Source organism: Podarcis raffonei, chromosome 8, assembly GCF_027172205.1.
Source record: "Podarcis raffonei isolate rPodRaf1 chromosome 8, rPodRaf1.pri, whole genome shotgun sequence".
In the NCBI taxonomy this organism is placed as follows: domain Eukaryota; kingdom Metazoa; phylum Chordata; class Lepidosauria; order Squamata; family Lacertidae; genus Podarcis; species Podarcis raffonei.
In genome coordinates this window covers 15,828,842-15,849,594 of record NC_070609.1, presented here as the reverse complement: position 1 = coordinate 15,849,594, position 20,753 = coordinate 15,828,842, and the positions used below count along the sequence as shown (strand labels likewise).

Below are 20,753 nucleotides of genomic sequence, written 5' to 3'. Positions count from 1 at the left end.
TTAGGATGCTATGAAACAGAGAAAGACTGGTTCATCTTCAACATAGTTGGAGGGAGTTTTGGGTGTCCTCCTGCCACAAATAACTCCAGATCGGTGCTTCTTATTCTTTCTTTCTTTTGTTTTGTTTTGTTTTTTGTTTTTGAGGGATATGTGCTTTTTATTTTTTCGTTTCTTGGTTTTTGAGAAAAAACCCATTTTTTTAAAAGAATACTCTAAAGCATTTAGAAAGTGGCAATGAACTTGAAGATGAGCCAGAAATCATTCTTCATTTTGCCCCAACATCAACTTAATTCATCTTCAGTTTACCCAGAAATTATGGGAACTACTGTACTTTCACATGTAGTTCAGATGTTTTTCAAACTAATTCAGTGCTCATTGAACTTGTTCATTCCAAGCACTAGCCAATTGTTTTTGAGATTGTTATAGTCCATGCGTGATTTTACCAGCTGCTGAGATAAAAATCCAAGTTTTTCCAGCTGTCTGAGGTGGCTACACTGACAGCTACTAGCAGCTGCACTAAGAGATGGCTATGCATTGACTATGCATCAATTTGGGAGTCAGCAACACCAGCTCTTATTTGTGGAATGAGTTTAGCCCTCCTCAGAATGCAACTTTTCTGTAAAGCCTTACAGCCTTAAAACCTTGGAGGCTGAAATGTTCCCCCACTGGCTGCCAACACAAATAAACACACAAAGTAACATAGTTTTTATTGACAAATAGCAAAACACATTCAGACTCACCAGGTGTGACCAAGTATCTGTGCATTAATTACTCTGTACTCTCTCTGCTTATATCTGTGTTTTGGGTTCCAGACAACTCTAACCAAATAGAGCTCTGTGTCCCCATTCATTATAATGAGGAATCAAATAATCCCCTTTTGGCAAAAGTGGGTGAAAATTGCAGGCATAGGAGACCCTACAAATTGGATTGAGCCTACCTAAATCCAGGGGAACTTTGTGGAGGAAGTTAAGTGGGTTTACTTTCCTCCATACTTATTTGATATTTTCATGGGTGGGTCTGAGCACAAGCTTCTCAGACTCTGCCCAACACCATCTGATTTACAACACTGCTTTGGCTTTCTGAACAGCTGAGAGCGAACTGCAAGGGACTTATGTTCCATGTTGAAGCTTCTGTGGTGCTGAGAATGGAACTTCATGAGGAGAATTATGGCAACTGAGAAAGAGACTTGGGACAAAATGGCAGCAGAGGTTCTAGAGCTAAGTGTTGCTAGATAAATTTCAGTTTACTTAAGAACACGTTTCACTTGGGCTGTGCATCAGATCCAGCCCAATCTAATTAATGAATTGGACTGGGCAAATTTGTATCAACATAGGATTGGGTCAGATTATATTGGAGCAATCCCAGATCACACCAGATCAGGCCAGCCAACCCATCTCACTCACTATTCCATCTTTAAAAACAATTTATATATTTTTAATCACAACAACATATGAACCTACCTGGACCATGAGATCATCTTCTGAGACCCTCCTTCCTGTGTCTCCTCCTCAAGAGATTTAGAGTGTGGCAACACAAGAACGGGCCTTCTGTGCAGTGGCTGCCCGTCTGTGGAATGCTCTTCCCAGAGAAGTTTGCCTGGCGCCTTCATTATACACCTTAAGGCACCGGTTTATTATGTTTTGATCATATCTCAGAGTCTGAAAGACCCATAGTGATAGGGGCATTCTGCCATAGGGAACTTTATTAATGCCAGCCATTTCTGAACTCTTACCGCAGTACAGTGTGTCAAAAGATATCAGATTAAAATTGCCACTGCTGGCACTGAGAGCGTGGGACAAGAAATTCCTGATGTAGACACTTCTCAGATGGCTTTGCCGCTGCAGTGCCCAGTGTAGAAGAGAGGCCCAAACCCCAAGAAACACAGGTGGGAAATGGCAACTACCTTCTGAAGGATATGAGGAGCTTCCAGCTTCAACATCACTGTCTGCATCATGTTTTCTCCTCACCCAAGCGAATGACTTGCACACCTTCCCAGCTGGGAGCAACCTTCCAGAGCAGATTTTAGAGGAGATGAGTAGAAAAAGAGGACAGGGACTCCTGCCCCTTTAATATTTGTGTAGAAGGGGGAATGCCAGCAAGTATTTATTTCAGTATAGGGGGAGATCTCCTGCGGGAAGTGGGCAAATTTATTATTTTCAGTTTCTCTCTGCTTCTCATTTTTCCAATATTTAAGTTCAGCTCTTCCCATCTCCATATCAGCTGGCTATTTCCTTTTTTTAAAAAGTTCTCATGAAAATTCATCAGGACTTCTATTTATTATGATTATGATTATAATTATTATTATTATCTTCCGCAAAAGGCAGTGTACAAAATGCAATGAACACAGCTGAAAAGTAGTTGAAAACAACACAGAAAAAAACATAAACACATTATCAACAATGCTACATAGACACTCATGGCAGCAACCTATTCATCCACCTGGGAACACTTGTCAGAATGAAAACATCTTCAGTTGTTTCCAGAAATTGCTGGTAGCAGGTTCCTGCAGCATCTCTGCAGGAATGCTATTTCACAGAACAGGGGAACTCACACTGAAAGCCCTGCTCTGAATTACAGAAGACCTACCCAAATATCAGGAGTGAGTGGCAGATTTTATCCTGCCTGCATGATTGTCCTCATTTGCACTGGTTAATAGGGGCCAGAGAGTACATAAAGCTTTGTTACCATCGATGTTAGATACCATGTTGTAATGGGTTTTTAAAGCAATAAATACATCATGGTACAGATGTTGCCTCTGTTACATCAACGAGATCATGAACTGCAGGCATCCCCAATACGAAGAAAGCATGATGGAACAACACTGTTTATTTCGCAGCATTTATGTCCTGCTTAATTGCAATAAACCTCAAAGCAGTTGAGACAGGCAATAGGACCCATTCTGCTTCTTTGCAGGTGCCAAAACATTTCGCGCCGCTCCTGAAATTTCTACTGTCCTTTGCAAAGACTCCAATGTACTCTGCAGTAGGAGGAGAGCTGGGCTCTGGAAAGTCATAGGATCATAGAATTGCAGATCTGGAAGGGATCCCAAGGGTCATCTAGATCAACCCCCTGAAATCAGTGCCATGTGGAGCTTAAGTGCAGAAAACGCGGGAGCTGCTGAGTCTGGCACAGAGGCAACTACAGCAGAGATAAAGCATCTCTGATGCTTCAAGTTCCACGAGTGAGCCTTTGGGACCTTTCAGTAAAAGGCAGCTGCACTGCTGTCAATCAGGCTGCTTGGAGCTCCCTCTAGCGGGGAATGCGGCTCTGGCTCTGCGTTGCAATCTCGTCCTCGCTCGTACTTTCGCTTTCTTCTTTGCTTTTTTTAGTGCGACGACCGGGAGGAAGAGGGAATAAAAGCGAGAGCGAGGAAGAGAGTTGGACGGAGTAAAGCCTAAGAGACCAGCAAGCAAAGCCTCCGAAGAGGGAACTGAGCTTTACTGCAAAAAACCTCGAACTGGCAGCAGGTAAGGAGGTGAGCATTTCTCCTGGGGCTCTGATGTTTTCCGTGTTTTTTGGTTTTTTTCTGAGCGTGTTTGCGTTAAAGGAGACTCTGAGCTCATTGCTAGGCGGGGGCGGCAGAATCGTTTATTTTTACTCTTAATGACGTTGGAGAAGGCTGTCCTTCTTCGCCGCTGCAAAGGGAATAAATAACATGCCATCACCAGGGAGCAAGCAAGTAATGAATTCTTTCACAGAAAATCCAATATTAAATTTATTATTTCTTAATAAAAGGTTTCAGCAAAGAAAGTGACATTTTGATGTGACTTGACAGTTTTTTTAATGTAATTCAGTTGTAAAGCAATACACAGACATACAAACCATATCATACTGATTTGTTCCACAAGGATAACTTTCTGGTCTCAGAGCCGGAGGTATTGGAGACCGTATACACTCCCCCCCCCTCTCTCTCTCTCTCTCTCACTCACTCACTCACACACACACACACACACACACAAATATCCCACAGCCTATCTCCCTTGCCCCCCCAGCCTGCCGACGCCACATATCTCCACTGGTGCACACAGCCCTCCCTTCCAGGCTGCTCTTCGCCCGCATACACAGCACACACCTCGAGAGAGAGACCTCAGTCATTAGCCCCTCCCGCTCGTTTCCCGGCTCTTCCCTCACCTTGGATGCCAGGATCAGAAGGAAAAGAGCTCCCATCCCATTCTCTCTTTCCCTGAAGGGAAGATGGTGGGGAGGGGGAGGGGGAGGGTAAGAAACGACCAGTTTCGGGACAACTTTCCAGTCCGGACCCTGCTCTGCACTTCGCCCCCCCCCCCGTTTGTTTAGAGGGTTTTTTACCCCCTCACTTTCCTCATGCAACTCCCCCCCCTTTCCTCTCTCAGCAACACCAACACAAAATCTCAGCAGCCCTCCAGGCGACTTCTTCGGAGGTGGAAGGAGAGAAGGGGGGGGGGAATAAAGGTTTGTTGAGGGGTCAAGAGGTGAGGAATTTGTGTCTGGTCCTTCCACAGGTTGGAGAGAAGGAGGGGGGAGATTTCCCGAATCTGAGAACATAAACAATTCCTTTGGAAAGCTGGTAATGTGCACATTGGGGGAGGGAGGGAAGTGGGTGGGGGAATTCAGACACATTAGGCCTATGTGGTTATTAATTACTTAAATCAGTGGTTTTCAACCAATGTGCTGTGGCACCCTGGGGTGCCTTGAATGATAGTCAGGGGTGCTGTGGGTAACACTGACCTCCTTCCCTCTTCCTTCCCTTCCTCCTCCAAAGGCTTGCACAGCTGTTTGTTGCAGCAGCCCTGGCTACAAGCTCCCCAGGCGAATGGTGCCTCTGGGGCTGGGGCTGGCCAGGGGGTGCTGGTTTCCAGGAGCTGAAGCGGGGCCTCAGAGTAAGCAGGCAAGTGGGCGAGGGAGCCCAGCCAGCCAGACCACCACCCCTTGCTGTTGGGAATGGACAGACAAGTCCCAGGCCCCTGTGGGGCAGTGTGAGGAGGCACCTCTCTTGAGGGCAGGGAAGGCAACTCAGAGACCAGGGGTGGCATCAGCAGCTGCCCAGAGGACTCCCAAGGAAAGGGGAGAGGAGGCTGAAAAAGGGTGAGAGGCTGCCAGCTCTGCAGGCAAGGGGTGACATAACTGGGCTCCTGAGCCTCACAGGGGTGCCGCAGAAAGAAGGTACTTGGTCAAAGGAGCTGGGGACCCAAAAAGGTTGAAAACATCTGACTTAAATGGCAAGCAGGGGCAGAATTTACGTCTAAAGGAAGGATGCACTCTTAAAACATACTTAAATAAAACTGCCCCAACCCCTTCTACTTTTTGACCAGACCCTCCACTTCTGCACCTTCAGACTGATAACTCTTCATTGCATCTTTCTAAAAAACATGTAAGGTTTAATCATCAATGTAATGGGCACAGCCTCCCTCCCCAACCTAAAAAAAAAATATTAAAAATCAGGAAGTGCAGTTTCTTAAAATGCTGAGAGTCCCCTTCCTTATGTCCCTCTCTGTATTCAGGGCTCTTGGGCTCTGCTCCTGTGTCCTGGGCTGGCTGGAAGCAGGGGGGGGGGTGGGAGGCACCAGTTGGGGAACCCCCAAGGAAACCCCCAGGGGAAGAATGTCAGAGCCAGGGGATTGGGGGTGGGATGGAGATGAGTGGTCAGAGGGAGAAGAGAGAGCAGACTGGGAGGAGGAGGAGATGTCAGACGCTGAAGAGGCAACAGGGTTTAGTGAGCAGAAAGAGTCTGTGGCAGAGAGCAGTCCAGAATCAGAGGCAGAACTGGAGGGGGGTCAAGAGGCAGAGTAGAGACAGGGAGTCTCCCCCTTGTGGTGTAACCAGTTTCCCTCCCCCCTGGTGTCCCAGAACATGAAGAGGAATGAAGAGGACAGAGCAATGAGAGACAAGACAAAAGAAATTCATGTTGCTGGGGAAGAAGGAGCCTAAGAGAGCGGGGGAAGGTGGGGACCTACAGTCCTCACAACAGCTTTATTGGGGCAAGAGATACTGGGAAGAGTTGCTGTGTTCACTTGGCCTGCGCTGTTTGGTTTTCTTTGAGTAAAGAGTTAACTTCACAGACAACGGGTGTTTTATTGCTCACCAACTCCAGCTCCTGACGTCCCATGACCTTTGGGCACTTTATCCTTGTGCTCACTTCTGAATTATGGGATGTGATGGGATTCATACCTTCTACCTATAAGGCTTTGTTGCTTGGCAAATGATAATAATATTGGCGACACTGGAAATTTTACGGAGGGCATGCCACTAATGAATGCTTCTAGTTAGGCCAGTTGCTTAACATTTTCCTGCTTCCTTTCTCTGCAGCGCACTGAGATCCACAATGGTGGAAGACTTTGAGGTAGCCATTTCTCAGGGCCAGTTGGCAGGCGCTGTGTCACACGTGCTGGCAAAACCACTGCACTTCTTCAACAGCACTCCGCTCCACATTGCCGTAGTAGGAGAGCCCGGCTCCGGGAAGTCCTCCTTCATCAATGCCATGCTGGGTCTTTGTGCCGATGACCTGCGTGCCCCTGCGACTGGCATACAGATGATGACTGTGTAAGTCAAGGATTACCCACACCCAACACTTCCGCAAGTGATCCTTTGGGACCACCTCGGAAGGGGAACGCCAACTTTTGGTGAGGACAAATTTGAGAAGAAGGTCGATTTAAGTCACTTTGATTTCTTCGTCATCGTCGGCTCCCAGCGCTTCCGCTCCACCCATTCTGACCTGGTCCGTGAGATCCAAGATATGGGCAAGAGCTTCTACTTTGTGCGCACCAAAGCAGACCTGGACCTGTCGGCCACCAAGAGGCAACAGCCATCTGACTACAATGAGAAGAAGGTCCTCTTGCACATCCAGGAGGACTGCAAAGAGTACAAAGTACAGTGGTACCTCGGGTTACATAAGCTTCAGGTTACAGACTCCGCTAACCCAGAACCTTGGGTTAAGAACTTTGCTTCAGGATGAGAACAGAAATTGTGCTCCGGCGGTGTGGCGGCAGTGGGAGGCCCCATTAGCTAAAGTGGTGCTTCAGGTTAAGAACAGTTTCAGGTTAAGAACAGACCTCCGGAACGAATTAAGTACTTAACCCGAGGTACCACTGTACCATGTAACATCTATTTCAGAATTTTCTTTCCCTCATACACACTCAAACTGAAGGAGGGCATTCAGCTAGACAGGAGCCTACACATTTGTTAAATAGAAAGTTGAGGTAATTTTAATCTGTTCTAGTATTTTAACTCTTGCATATCTTAAAGCACAACTGTAATTGTTTCCTGGTTTTATTGTTTCATCTCTTTGCAAACCACTTTGAGGTTTTATTAGGATCAAGCGGTGTATAAGTTTTCATGAAATAAACTAATTGGTTAAATTAATCTCCTTGCCACTGCCACTGTTTGTGTTATAATCAACACTGCTTTCACATGGTCACTCTAATTATTTTAGAAATGTCCAGGAAAATCCAAATGTATGGCAGCCCATGTCAGTATTGTAGCTTTTGGGGGGGGGGAGGGAGAAAAACCCATACAGTTTTGTGTTTGGATTTTCTCCTTTTGAAATATGGCCAAACTGACTAATCAGCTTTCGGTTTTCCATGAAAGTCTCATAAATGAGAAAATATTGTGAATTTGCTAGACACCCCACCCCTTCTTCTTTGGTGATCACTCGTAGCCGAGTAAGATTGTCTTCCATAAACATGGTTTTAACAGTGAGTCCGTAAGTGACTGTGGAGGCCAGTTCTGGATCCACACGTCCTTCTACAGTGGGGACATTGGTTTCTGGGCAGGAGTTGATCACTGGGTTGCCCCAGCCACTCTGGGCAGCTACCAACAAGTATAATAATAATAATAATAATAATAATAATAATAATAATAATAATAAAACATTAGCCAGTCTCATCTTTTAAGATGCCATGAGACCCTTTGCATATGCTTCAACGTTTCTCTGGTGAAAATAGGGACGTCCCATTCCATAATGATAATTTAACTATTTATAACCCCACACATTTTACTGGGTTGCCCCAGCCACCCTGGGCAGCTACCAACAAATATAAAAACATAATAAAACATTATACAGCAGGCACGTCCAACAGGTAGATCGTGATCTACCAGTAGATCACTGGACGTATCCCTATACAGGATTGCGTTCAGACACCTGTTTCAGTGAGGGAATGGCATTTCATGTGGCATTCACTCCCTAACTCTTCAGCCCTTCACACAAATTCATTTAGGTCTGGATAGATCAGGCCCATAGATCAATGTTAGCACTATCCCCAGCATGAGGAAATTTAAAGGACTGGCTGCTTGAGCAGGGGGCTCCACAAAGCCACCCAACTTCTATTTTATCTTCAGGAAGTCTTGTTCCATGTTCTGTCACAGGGTGTTGCCATTTTCTTGGCCTAGTCCAACAGGACCAGCTCTGCTATTAGCCAGTGTGAAGCAGCTGCCTCAGATTGCAGGTCCTGAGGGTATGAGTATTGGGGGAAGCTCAGTGGTGGCGGCTATCCCTAACCGTTCCTCTTGAGGATCCCCACTAGTCACTCTCCTCTTTTAAGATGCCATGAGACCCTTTGCATATGCTTCAACATTTCTCTGGTGAAAATAGGGACGTCCCATTCCATAATGATAATTTAACTATTTATAACTCCACACATTTTACTGGGTTGCCCCAGCCACCCTGGGCAGCTACCAACAAGTATAATAATAATAATAATAATAATAATAATAATAATAATAATAATAATAAAAAAAAACATTAAACATTTTAAAAGAACTTCCCTATACAGGATTGCCTTCAGACAGCTCAGGGGTCAAATAACTCCATACCCTCCAACATTTCTCCAATGAAAATAATAATAATAATTTTTATTTATTTATACCCCACCCTCCGCAGCCAAGGCCGGGCTCAGGGTGGCTAACAACCAATAATAAAAACAAATTGAATGAATACAACTTAAAAACAAGATTAAAATACAACATTAAAACATTAAAATGCAGCCTCATCACAGGAGGAGAAAGGAAAAAAGAAAGAGGGGGAGGGAATCAAATTGACTCCAAGCCAAAGGCCAAGCGGAACAACTCTGTGCTAGGGAAATCCTAAGGAAATGCGGGACGTTCCAGGATCAAATCAGAAACTGAGATAGATCCTCTAAATCAGGGACGTCCCTGGAAAATAGGGACACTTGGAGCGTCTGCCTTTGCTGTTTTTGCTTCAACATGGCTACCCCTTTGGAAACAGCCTGCCTAAGTCCCCTAAGGCCATTTCCCTCATGTGAGGAGAGGACAGGGCTCCATTGCCAGCGTTCTGAAGTCATTCAGTGGCCGATCCAGTTGCTTTCTGTGAGGAGACTCAGAACTTACAGGGTTAAGCAGCTCAGAGTGAGCGTCCTGCCCACTGGGGGGAGGTTCCGCATCCCGGAATCTGTTCTTTGTTCTGACTGGCTTTCGGTTTTGACGGGAGACATGCCGGCTCCCGCATTTGCTGATTTATTACCTGCTGTAACGGACTCTTTTCTGCATGACTGCACACAGAGACACGCTGTGCTTTACTCTGCTATCGTCCGGAAAGCTGAGACGCAGTGGAAGCGCGCCAGACACCCTCCTTCCTGGCATTTGCCTGCATTATCTCAGACTTTCTGCCCATGGAATAGAGTGAGGGGCAGCGGCCATCTTGTCCTTCACCTCAGGCAACAAAACTTCTTGGGTTGATTTTCCTCAGAGAATTGATGTTGGGGACTGTGAATGTGGTGGAGACAGGGGGCCAGGAGGCTGACCCAGGAGAGGGAGCCACTGGTTTATGGGAGCCAGACCAGGGGGAGAAAGAAGAAGAAGAGTTAGGGCAGGATGAGGTGGAGGAAGAAGAAACTGTTCAGGCAAGGGATGGGCCAGTTGACTCCCCACCTTCCCCTGCTCCACCATCTCCTAGTAGCGGGAGGGGCTTGAAGAGGAATGAGCAGCAGCGGCTTCCGTGCAGAAGAAGTCGCCCTGTGGGAGCTGCTGTCGGCGTTTGTCTTGCCAATAAAGTGTCAACTACCAGCCATGCATCTTCCTGAGCTGCTGCAGTGGGCCATGACCATTATGTTCCAGTGTGTTTTAACCAAAAAAGCAAAACCACACGTGCAAAACCCAAGCTCACAAAATCCCTCATAGCCCAAATTGTCTGTAGGCTCTACTATCCTCAGACTGAACGAAGAAGCGAGACTCATGTTTTAAGGAATGCCATAACAAAAAGTTCAAAATGGTGTGCAAGTCCTTAACTTTATTAATCTTGAACTTTTAACTATGTTATAAAACAATTTCTAGCCCCTGTGGTGCAGGCAACTCTCCCCGGCCACCTAACCCAGAATGTCTCCTTTTGAGAGATGACCCTCAAACCAAGGGAGAAAAGAGGGGCTGCTGCATTAGTCTCAGCAAAGCATTTTTGAAGTAAAAGGGGGAGAGGAGAGCGGGCAGTGTGAGAGTTTTGCTTTGTTTAGGGGGAAAATGTATGCTCGATTTCTACGAAGAAGAAATCCAGTTTCTCATCTCAGTTCCCTTTACAACGAAATTAGCCCCCCATCATATCAACACAGAAAATTCAGTATTCAAGGATGAGTCTTCAGGCACATAGCAAATGCCTTTCCTTTACCTGGTGGATCTTAACTGAGCACTAAAGAAAATAAGATAAGTGAGGTTAATAACATAAAAACAGTATAGTATGTTAGCATTACAAATCTGAAATATTGTTAAGGCTGAGAAACCTTGACTAAACCTTAACTAAATCATAATTTTCTGAATCAGCAAGGCTAGAATTGGACAGGAAGCAAAACATTACATGGGCCAAATGAGAGAAAGATGCTCCAAGGAAGGGGTATGTATTCCCAAATTCTCCTTTGAGGGAGGTTTTCCACCCCAAGCTTTCTCAATTAAAATCTGCAACTTTATCATCATCATCATCATCATCATCATCATTATTAATTGAATTTATATACCGCCCTATACCCAGAAGTCTCAATGCAGTTCACAGAAAACTTCATGAAAACTAAATATATCCCCAAAATACCTACACTTCAACTTCTACAGTAATTTTGATTATTGCCTACTATCATCTAACAAAATAATTTTAGCAATATCTAATAAAACTACATCAAAATTAAACACATCTCTTAAAGGCCTATCTTGGTAAAGGTTACATGGAGAGGATTCGATATCATGTTACATCAATATGACAAATGAGTCTAGTTTACATCTGAGCATATTTAAAAAGTATCAATTAAAAATAGCATTCACTGTGGACACAACATGTTTAATGAATCTCTAAGGCTGCATTGGGGACGCGGGTGGGGCTGTGGGTTAAACCACAGAGCCTAGGACTTACCGATCAGAAGGTCAGCGGTTTGAATCCCCGCGACAGGGTGAGCTCCCGTTGCTCAGTCCCTGCTCCTGCCAACCTAGCAGTTCGAAAGCACGTGATGTGCAAGTAGATAAATAGGTACCGCTCCGGCGGGAAGTTAAACGGCGTTTCCATGTGCTGCTCTGGTTCGCCAGAAGCGGCTTAGTCATGCTGGCCACATGACCCGGAAGCTGTCTGCGGACAAACGCCGGCTCCCTCGGCCCATAGAGCGAGATGAGTGCCTCAACCCCAGAGTCGGTCACGACTGGACTTAATGGTCAGGGGTCCCTTTACCTTTACCTTTTAAGTGTGCGTTGATTAAACCTGGCCAATTCAATTCATAAGAGTATTGGGTTCCAGGAAATGGGGAGAAGTGATGTACCTGTCTGGCACGCTTGTCTCCAAAAGACTTTACAAAAATTGGAAGATGCTTTTTATTCCTATTTTTAAAAGCTTGATTGTGTCATAATTCGGTAAGGCAAATCAGCTATAGGGTCTGCTCCATTGTCTCTAGAAACAGCCAAAATGGGACTTCCGGGTTGGTGCCTCCAGTAATGGCGGAATTCCTCTGATCGGGAGGAATTTGCCCCGTGGGAATTTGGGTCTGGCCGCTACGGCGAAAGCGGAGACCCGTTAAAAATCACAGGCGGGAGAAGCCTGTGAGCGTGGGATTTGGCGGGCACCTTTTGCGCCTCCCCTACTCGCGGGGAAACCCGGTTTTGGGGATCCGGAGCGAAGTGGGGTGAGTGGCGCGGTGCTTCGAATCGTCTGCTTCTTCCACGGAGCGAAGCCGCATAGCTGTTGCTGGAGAGCACTGACTTTTTCCTGTGGGCAATTTGACTTCAAAGTAATTACCTGTGAGTAGAGCAGAAACGAGAGAATTGGATTTCTAAAGTTTTAAATTTGGTGTTGAAACGGGGGAAGGTTCAATACAGGAAGTCCACCTTCCCCTTTTGTAAATAGACTGAAGCAATGAGGCTGCAAGCTGAAGTCTTGGAAAGCCTTTTGTAAAAGACTAAATTTCCATCGGCAAAGAACATTAAATCCCCCTTTTGGAGGCAGGAGAAGAGGGGGGGAATTTGTGGACTGAGATGCCTGTGGGAGAGAGTGAAGAAAGTTAAAATACCGTATTTTTCGCTCTATAACACGCACCCGACCATAACACGCACATAGTTTTTAGAGGAGGAAAATCCGTAGGCATGCCACCCGTAGGCATTTCCTCCATAACACGCACAGACATTTCCCCTTACTTTCTAGGAGGAAAAAAGTGAGTGTTATGGTGCAAAAAATACGGTACCGCCGCTCCGACCCTGGAAACGGGCTGCTAGCAGGACTGACGTCTTTTGGAATGTTCATTGACAGTTAGCTAAACAAGAGGATACATTGTTTTTACTGTCCCCGGCTGTTTTTTAAAAAAGGAGTAAAAGTAACTGAAAATTGAAACTAACTTTGGATTATTGGAACTGTGTTTAAAAGAGGACATTACTGACTGATACAAATAGAAACGGTTTCCCCCTAGTGGAAGCCTTTGAAGCTGGTTGTTTCACAAGAGCTGGGCTAGGGGAATTTCCAGCTGCAAGATAAAAAACTGAGACTCTGAGATTGACCTTGAATCTTTTAAGTGTTATGGCAAATGGCTGCTGCTTCTGCACCAGTATACTTAAAACCAAGACGAATGTCGACAGAAGAGGCCTTAGCGGTTGCATTAGTGAAGATAAACTATTTGCTGGAACAGCTTCACAAGAAAACAGACATGATAAATGTGAAAGTGGATGCTGCAAATACTAAAATTGACTTAATTGTAGAAAGTATAAATAATCTGGGACAAAAGGTGAATACCAATACAGAAATCATCCAGAAGCTGATACAGGAATCTACTTTGATATGGCAAACTGTGGATGAAGCCAGGGAGAAAGTTGTTGTTGCTGAAGGTAAAGCAACACAACTGGAGAGAGAGAGAGTCCTAGCCCTGCGGAGGCAACTTGATGAACATAAGTTCACGCTTGCTATGATTGAACTTAAAGAAAAACAGACGAATTTGAGGATCAGAGCCCTACCTGAATTGGAGAAGGGAAGCTTGACAGAGTTTCAGGAGGAGACAGGACTAACATTGGTTGAGAAAGGGAGGTATTTGGGGGTCAGCGTGACTGCCAAAAATGTGAATTTATTTAAGGATAATTGTGAAGGACGTTGGATCGAAGTGAAGGGGGATCTGGAAATATGGATAAATTTGAAGTTGTCATTGTTGGGCCGAGCTGCTGTGGTGGGGATGAGTGCTGCTATGTTGCCGGGGATGATGCTTTTGTTCCAAACATTGCAAGTTCTGGATGGGATGGATTGTTTCAGGAGGTGGCAGAGGGATGTTTTCAGATTTGTTTGGCAGGGCAAGAAGCCTCGAGTAAAATTTAAGATATTGACTGATGCCAAAGAAGGAGGTGGATTTGCCCTGCCAGACCTTAAACTTTGTTGTGAACCAGCTGTTTTCTGCTGGTTGAGAGAATGGCTGCCTCTTGAAAACACTGAAGTGTTGGATAATGACAGATGAAGTTGATGGACTATATGGAATTGGTGGAAATGACTGGCAAAATCCGAGACCAGGGAGAAGAGTCGGTGGAAGAAGATTGGGAAAAGTTTAAAGACTATGTATAGAAATACTGTAAAATTAATGAATGTTAGAAGAATGTTGGAATGAAGTTATATGGCTTTAGTAGAAATGTTATAAGGAATCAAGTATAAATAGATTAATAGAATATTAAAGGAAAAATAAGGCTAGAATGTGTTAAGATAATTATAGGATAGAAAACAGGAAGATGGAAAGGAATTGCTGAAATAATTAACAGAAGTAGAATACAAAAAGGGAGGTGTGAGGAGGTTGTTGAAATAAGTGAATGAAAGATAAGGTATTGAAAATCTTTGAGGTGTTTTAAATTGTTTTTGTTTGTTTTTGTTTTGTTTTGTTAGTTTAATGTGTTAGTGTTATGTATTGTATTGTATTGTTCTTTTGTTTGTAGTGTTTAAATGGTTGGAAAAGTAATAAATATTATTATAAAAAAAAATAGAAACAGCCAAAATGGGTATGCAAAAGGGGTGCCAAAGTGGGAACTTTTGTCATTGCAGCAGCAGCAGCAGTTCCTACTTACTTCACTTTGGGTTGCATCAAGTCCTGTACCTGCCTGGGTGCTCTGCCTAGAGCTCTGGTTCCAGGGCTTTCTTTCGAACCCTTTCAGCATCTCCTACTTTCTCCACCTTGGGCTGCATCATGTCTTGTGCCGGTTCTGCTTGGCCCTGAGATGCTCTGCCTCACACTCTTCCAGTCCTAGGACTTTCTTCACTCTTTCAGCATCCTCAGACAGATTATCCAGGAAGCTCGACAGCATCCAATAAGTGGTGGCAAAAGACACCCCTGCACTTGCCAAGCTACTAACTGGTGAAACTGGGAGGAAACATTGTGAAGAATGGATTATTTTCTTCACAACAAGATCCAGGGTGATTTCTTTCCTCTGAGGAGACTTAATCACGGCCTTCAGTTCTTCAACAGGCTTCCTAGCCAATCTGGCCCGCCTAGCTAAGGAGCCATCATCCAGCTCAAATCTCTTGTAGAAGGCAACCATGGACCCAAGCAAAAGGGCAACATCTCAAGCCAGAGGAAGGCCTGGAAGGGGAATAGCATTGATGCCAGCAGACACCAGGGATATTTTCCATATGTGACTCTTCAGTGCAGATTTCTTCTTTTCTATGACCTCAGAGGAAAAGTTGGGGAGGCTGAACAGGAATGCAATTCTCTTCAGGCTGGGCAGATCTTTCTCCAAGGTCTCCACCAGGTGGGGGAAGTCATACTTGGCAAGGTCCCAGGAAGAGATCAGAAAGCTCTGGTGACTGGAGTCCTTGAAGTTTAGCAAGTTCTTATTGCAGTTATCCCTGATCATTTTAATGGCTTGATCTTCACTGAAGTTTTTAGGATAATCCCTTTTCATGCTGGACATATCTATATCCATTTTGGAGCGTACAAAATAAAACAACTTATTCATTCATTGGATCTCCTGAGCTAGCTTAGTGTGGTAATCTTGGAACCTTGTGGAACCTACAATGATGAAGAAGTCATATCTGGGGAAATCCACCTTCTTAAGGTAACTCTCTGGTGAAAAACCTGGGGATCCAATTCCTGGCAAGTCCCAAAATTTCACTTTGGGATAGTCAGGATGTGAATAAGCATTTGGATTCAGTGTGGTTTCTGTTACTCCTACAGGGGCAGCACCATCATCTTCTGCCTTCAGGCCTCGGAGAGCATTGATGAGGGTTGATTTCCCAGAGCCCACCTCTCCAGTGATAGCAATGTGAAGCTCAGTGTTTTCCAACTCCTCCAGCTCCTTTTTTACTTTTGAAGCTGCTTCCTTCATTCCACCATCACTGAAAGTCTTCTCATATATCTTGATTACTTCATTGAAATATGTAGCAGGGTCTGATTTTATGTCTACATTTTTTTGAAGAGACTTGATAAATTCAACAAATGCTAAGAATTTCTTTTTATTTGACAGCATCCTAGAAAGAAAAAGGGAGAATTCAGAAAGACTTTGGCAATACTAGTGGTCCATCCAGCTGGGAAATTCAGTGATGATTTACACTCAAGTGAAATATGAATATCTCTCCCCCCCCCCGCAAAAAAACCCACCACATTCTGATCTTGACATTGCGGGCTCTTCTACATGAAACTTCCATTTATGCTCACTGCTGCTCTTGCATATATGCTTTTATCAGTGTCTACAGAACATCATCATCAAAATGCCATTTCACATTCTGTTCCCCCTTTTAATCCAGATTTTCCATTTCCCTGGGTGTTTTGTTTTGTTTGTTTGAGGTTTTCTTCTTGGGGTTTGCATGGAAACTGTAAACCCAGATTAATTGGAAAAATAACAGTGGGTGGCATTTTGATGAGGACATTCTCATTTAGACACTCAAAAACTGCCCATATATGAGCAGCAAGAAATCCTCAATAAACTGTGATTTTGAAGCTTCCTACCAGAAGTGGCTCACTCAGTGGGGCTGAGCCACAATGCCAGTTTAACGGCACTGCTGCTGCTGCTTTTGGGAGGGAGAGAGGCAAGGCAGCAGAGAGGACAGTGTTGCATTCATGCTCTGGTAGGAGCATTGAATTTGATCAGCTGGTGTGTGCACCATGTTGGACTCCCCACCACTTTGCACCACCCCTCCTTCCTGGTAAGACGCAGGGACACACTGATTGGTAAATGAACCGTGTGGCTCCACCCCACAGAATGAGGCACTTTTGCTCTGTTCAGATTTTTCTTTAAAACAAATATTTCCCTTGATCCAATTCACTGTGGTCATTGCTCCCACACTTGAAAGGGTTTGCCATAAGGCATATCAGAGCCCAGAATTTCACAAAACACACATATATGCAGACACTTTCACATAACTTCCATTACACCTAGAGTTCTGCAGCAGTGCCTCTACTGCCAGGACCCCTGGGAAACGCCATTTCCCAGGCTCCTAATTCTTGTATCTCCCAGGGACCCTGATGCTCAACCCATTTCTGCTGTTGCATTCTTGACATCATGGAAAGCCTACTGTGGGCTCTCCCTATTGCCTATATAGTATTATAGGACCAGAGGCTGGCTTGAATGATATACTTGGGTCCCCTCTAAGCCCGTGGTTTCATAACTGTAAGATTGGAGTCTGTAGTAGAAGGAACTGCTGAAGTGGTTGAGGTAGTCTGTTCAAGTTCATGGGTCTGGCCAAGTCTGTTGAGCATCCATTTGCATGTCTAAAGAGTTGGTCAAGTACAGACGTGTTGCCATAGAAATGACTAGCTAGTGATGATTCAAGAAAGAGGGGAGAGGCTTTCCCCACATCCACTGGCTGGATACCACATCAGCACCATGAGCTAGCCTTTGTCTAGTCTCACCTGGACCTGGGAAGACACAGAGACCAGACCTACTCTCTATGCTGGAAGCAAGGCTTTGGTTTGGACCCTCCCCCTGCAAGAAACCTTTTAGGGAATAACATCTGTTGGAGTGTTAATGCTGTGAGCCCTTCCAACTTGTGCTAAGGTGGTGTGTGAGTGTGCACACTCACGCATAAACACAGCACCATATATCAAAAAGAGACAACAGTTTCCAGTGACCCACATTCCAAGGCAAGTGAAGTCTCTGCCCACATAGAGTTACACACTGTGTGTGCATGCATTGGGGTGATGAGAGTGGAGCAGTTAATGTGCGTAACAACCAGTTATTGTTCACTCTTTTCTTTCATCAGCAATCGGGAAGAGGGCCTTCAGTTAACTGTTAACTTCTGCTGTCCAGCCTCTTTTTCTGCACTCTCAGTGCTTCCCCAGTCAGCTCAACAGCCCAGAAGGGATTTGCAGGTAAAGGAGAGTTTGAAACTTTCCCTCCCCATCCTATGATTCTGATAATAATCCCTCTCCCCACAATACTGCTGTTAAGAGGAAAGTAAGGAGAGATATAGTCTCTACATCCTTATATAATGGTACAGCCACAATAGCACAGAAAAAAGAAACATTAAACATGTTTGCTTTCATATTGAGTTGAAGAAATGTAATTGAATAAAGTTTGGCTTCATCTGGTAGATCCCAAAGGGTTACATCTGGATACTGGGGGTACAAGTACCCCGTTGGTTCCATAGTACCTTTTGTTACATCAACCACAGCTGCACCACACTCATCGTCTGCCATATTTCACAGGGCATTGACCAGGGATGATTTGCCAACACCTGAGTCCCCTACGATGGCAATATCAAGGGTACGTTTGCCAGATGGCTGATTCATTTGAGCTAATATGTTTTATTTGCTGCTCTTAGAACCCATGGCTGCTCTTCTGTGAGATTTATCACACCTAAACAAGAACAGAAATATTGCAGCAGTTAATGCTTTCTGCATCTAACTCTTTTAAAACAGCTGCATCAGTTGCCACTTCATTTAGAGGCCCAGTTCAAACTACTCACATTAGTGTTTAACTCCATTGAGCATTCAAAGGAAAACATGTTCTGGGTTAGCACTGGAACCCCAGGAATCTCTTACCGAACAGAAATTGGGGTGCAGGCAACATTATAGTTATTACAAAGCCTTAAGTAAATAGCTTCAACAAATGCTCTTGAAATTCCTGTACAGCTTCACCTGCCTCTCAGTTTTCCTGCCTAAACCCCCTGAAATGCCTGCAATGCTTTGATGAGAAGCTTTCAAACTGCATAACTTGGAGTTCCTGTCCTGGTGAGGGTTTCTCCTGGAGAGAGGTGCCTTGGTTCCCAAACTGCTTAGTTGTCAAACAAATCAACTCCTGAACTCTGAAAACCCGGAAGTAAGTGTTCCAGTTTGTGAACGTTTTTCAGAAGCCAAATGTGACTTCTGCTTGAGTGTAGGAGACTCCTGCAGCCGATCGGATGCCATGCCTTGGTTTTTGAATGGTTTCGGGAGTCGAACACACACCCAGAATGGATTAAGTTCAAGAACCAAGGTTCCACTCACTGTATATTTGATTGTTGTCCTTTCAAGCAACCGTTCACTACTGAATACATAGCAGGAATGGTTGAAATATGGGAAAGTGAGCAAAGAAAGAAACAGTCAGAAAGAATTAATTGGGGGGGCTCCTTTTAGAGCTGAAAGGCAGCATAGAAATATTATTCCTTGATGGCTTCCTTGTCAACTGTTGCATTGTTACATTGATAGGCTGCATAAAGTGGAAGGGCTTTAAAGCTGTGGGGGTTTAGGGAGTCTTAGAGGAAATAGTTTCTTTTTCAGAAAAGTTCTAACATTCTGCAGGGTGCAGAGCGACGTTAGAGCCTGCACAAGAAGCTGGCTTTGCAGACCGGGCAGGCAGGCAGGACACCAAACTCCACACAGAGTGTTCCTAGATGGACAGCAAAGCCTTTGTCTCATCCGCCATCCTCAACCTGAGAAGGAGATGATGCAAGGGATCATGGCGCTGCTACACTCCAGGGTTTCTACAGCCATACGCAGAGAGGCTCGCCTTCCATTCCCCCAGCTTGTCCTCCAGCTTCCTGCAGCCTGAGGAGCCGTTGCTCTTCCCCACCCCCTGCAGCTGGATCTGCAAAGCCAGCTGAGAAGCGGCTGCAGCAGGATCTTTTCCTATCCAGCCCACAGTGCCACTAGTGGCAATTTTAATCTGAGTGTATTGTACACAGTGTGTACACAGTGTATTGCGATAAGAGTTCAGAAACTGTTTCCACTAGTAAAACTCCCAGTGGCAGAATTCGCCTATCACTATGGGACTTTTGGACTCTGAGATATGATAGCCATCTTCAGATATCTCAAGGGCTGCCATGTGGAGGGCGGTGCAAGCTTGCTTTCTCCTGCTCCAGATGGTCAGACCTGGACAAACAGCTTCAAGCTACAAGGAAAGAGATTCTGACTAAACACAAGGAAGACCTTTCTGACAGTGAGAGCTCTTTGACAGTGGAACGGACTCCCTCTGGAGTATTAGTATTAATACAGTGGTACCTCAGATTACATACGCTTCAGGTTACAGACGCTTCAGGTTACAGAATCTGCTAACCCAGAAATATTACCTTGGGTTAAGAACTTTGCTTCAGGATGAGAACAGAAATCGTGCAGCGGCGGTGCAGCGACAGCAGGAAGCCCCATTAGCTGAAGTGGTGCTTCAGGTTAAGAACAGTTTCAGGTGAAGAACAGACCTCCAGAAAGAATTAAGTTCTTAACCCGAGGTACCACTGTAATATAATTTTAAAAATGGGTGTGGAAGATGAATGCAGAAGAGGTCAATTCTACATTAACAGGAATGGAAGCGATGAAAGAAATCTATTGAGTCTGTAGTGCTTTTATTTATAAATTATGTAATTTGTTTAAAGTCTTTGTATCATATCATCATATTCCTCCTGAGTTTTGATAAAGAGTGAGGCTCACACTGCTAGCTTTTGCTCTCTGTCATGACCCAGCACAGTCCAAGAAATGATTTACAAGAAGGAGTACCTATAGCGACCCCTTTTAGCTTTCATTTTCTCTGAAATCACCTGTTTGAGCAGAGCTGTGTGCTGGGCAGGGGAGGGGGAAAGGAAAACTTGTAAACAGGATGTAATTTCTGCTCCAATATAATAAAAACCCAAAGCTACTTTCCCCTTTCAAGGTTATGCAGGATAAAAAGTTGCAAATAATCAGCAGCAGAGCGTTTAGTAAGAAATACATGCCTGTACCAGTTTATTAGTCTTTTGTCAGAGACAAGCTCAATGTACCTTGGTGATTTTAAACAGCATGGGGGTTTTCAGTTTCTCTTTGGGGTCTCCCATCAGAAGTATGCATGTCATTTCAAGATCAAAACCGGTGATACATGGTCATCACTGCTGATCTTCAGTGCACAGCTACAACAAGGCACAGCCTATCTGTGAGTTTATGGACATTCCCAGCCTATGGACCTTG

General features: G+C 44.7%; 2 protein-coding genes and 1 pseudogene across 5 annotated transcripts in view; 1 reads left to right on the top strand and 2 right to left on the bottom strand.

Annotated features, from left to right (window-relative positions):
* LOC128418419 (interferon-inducible GTPase 5-like) overlaps nucleotides 1-20,753 on the bottom strand; it is a 169,620-nt gene that overhangs the window by 85,442 nt on the left and 63,425 nt on the right. The gene's annotated exons all lie outside the window — the stretch shown is intronic.
* The window catches only part of LOC128418426 (interferon-inducible GTPase 5-like), a 219,045-nt gene that overhangs the window by 165,144 nt on the left and 33,148 nt on the right, over nucleotides 1-20,753 (top strand). The window lies entirely within an intron of this gene.
* On the bottom strand, nucleotides 14,576-15,908 carry LOC128418424 (interferon-inducible GTPase 5-like; annotated as a pseudogene).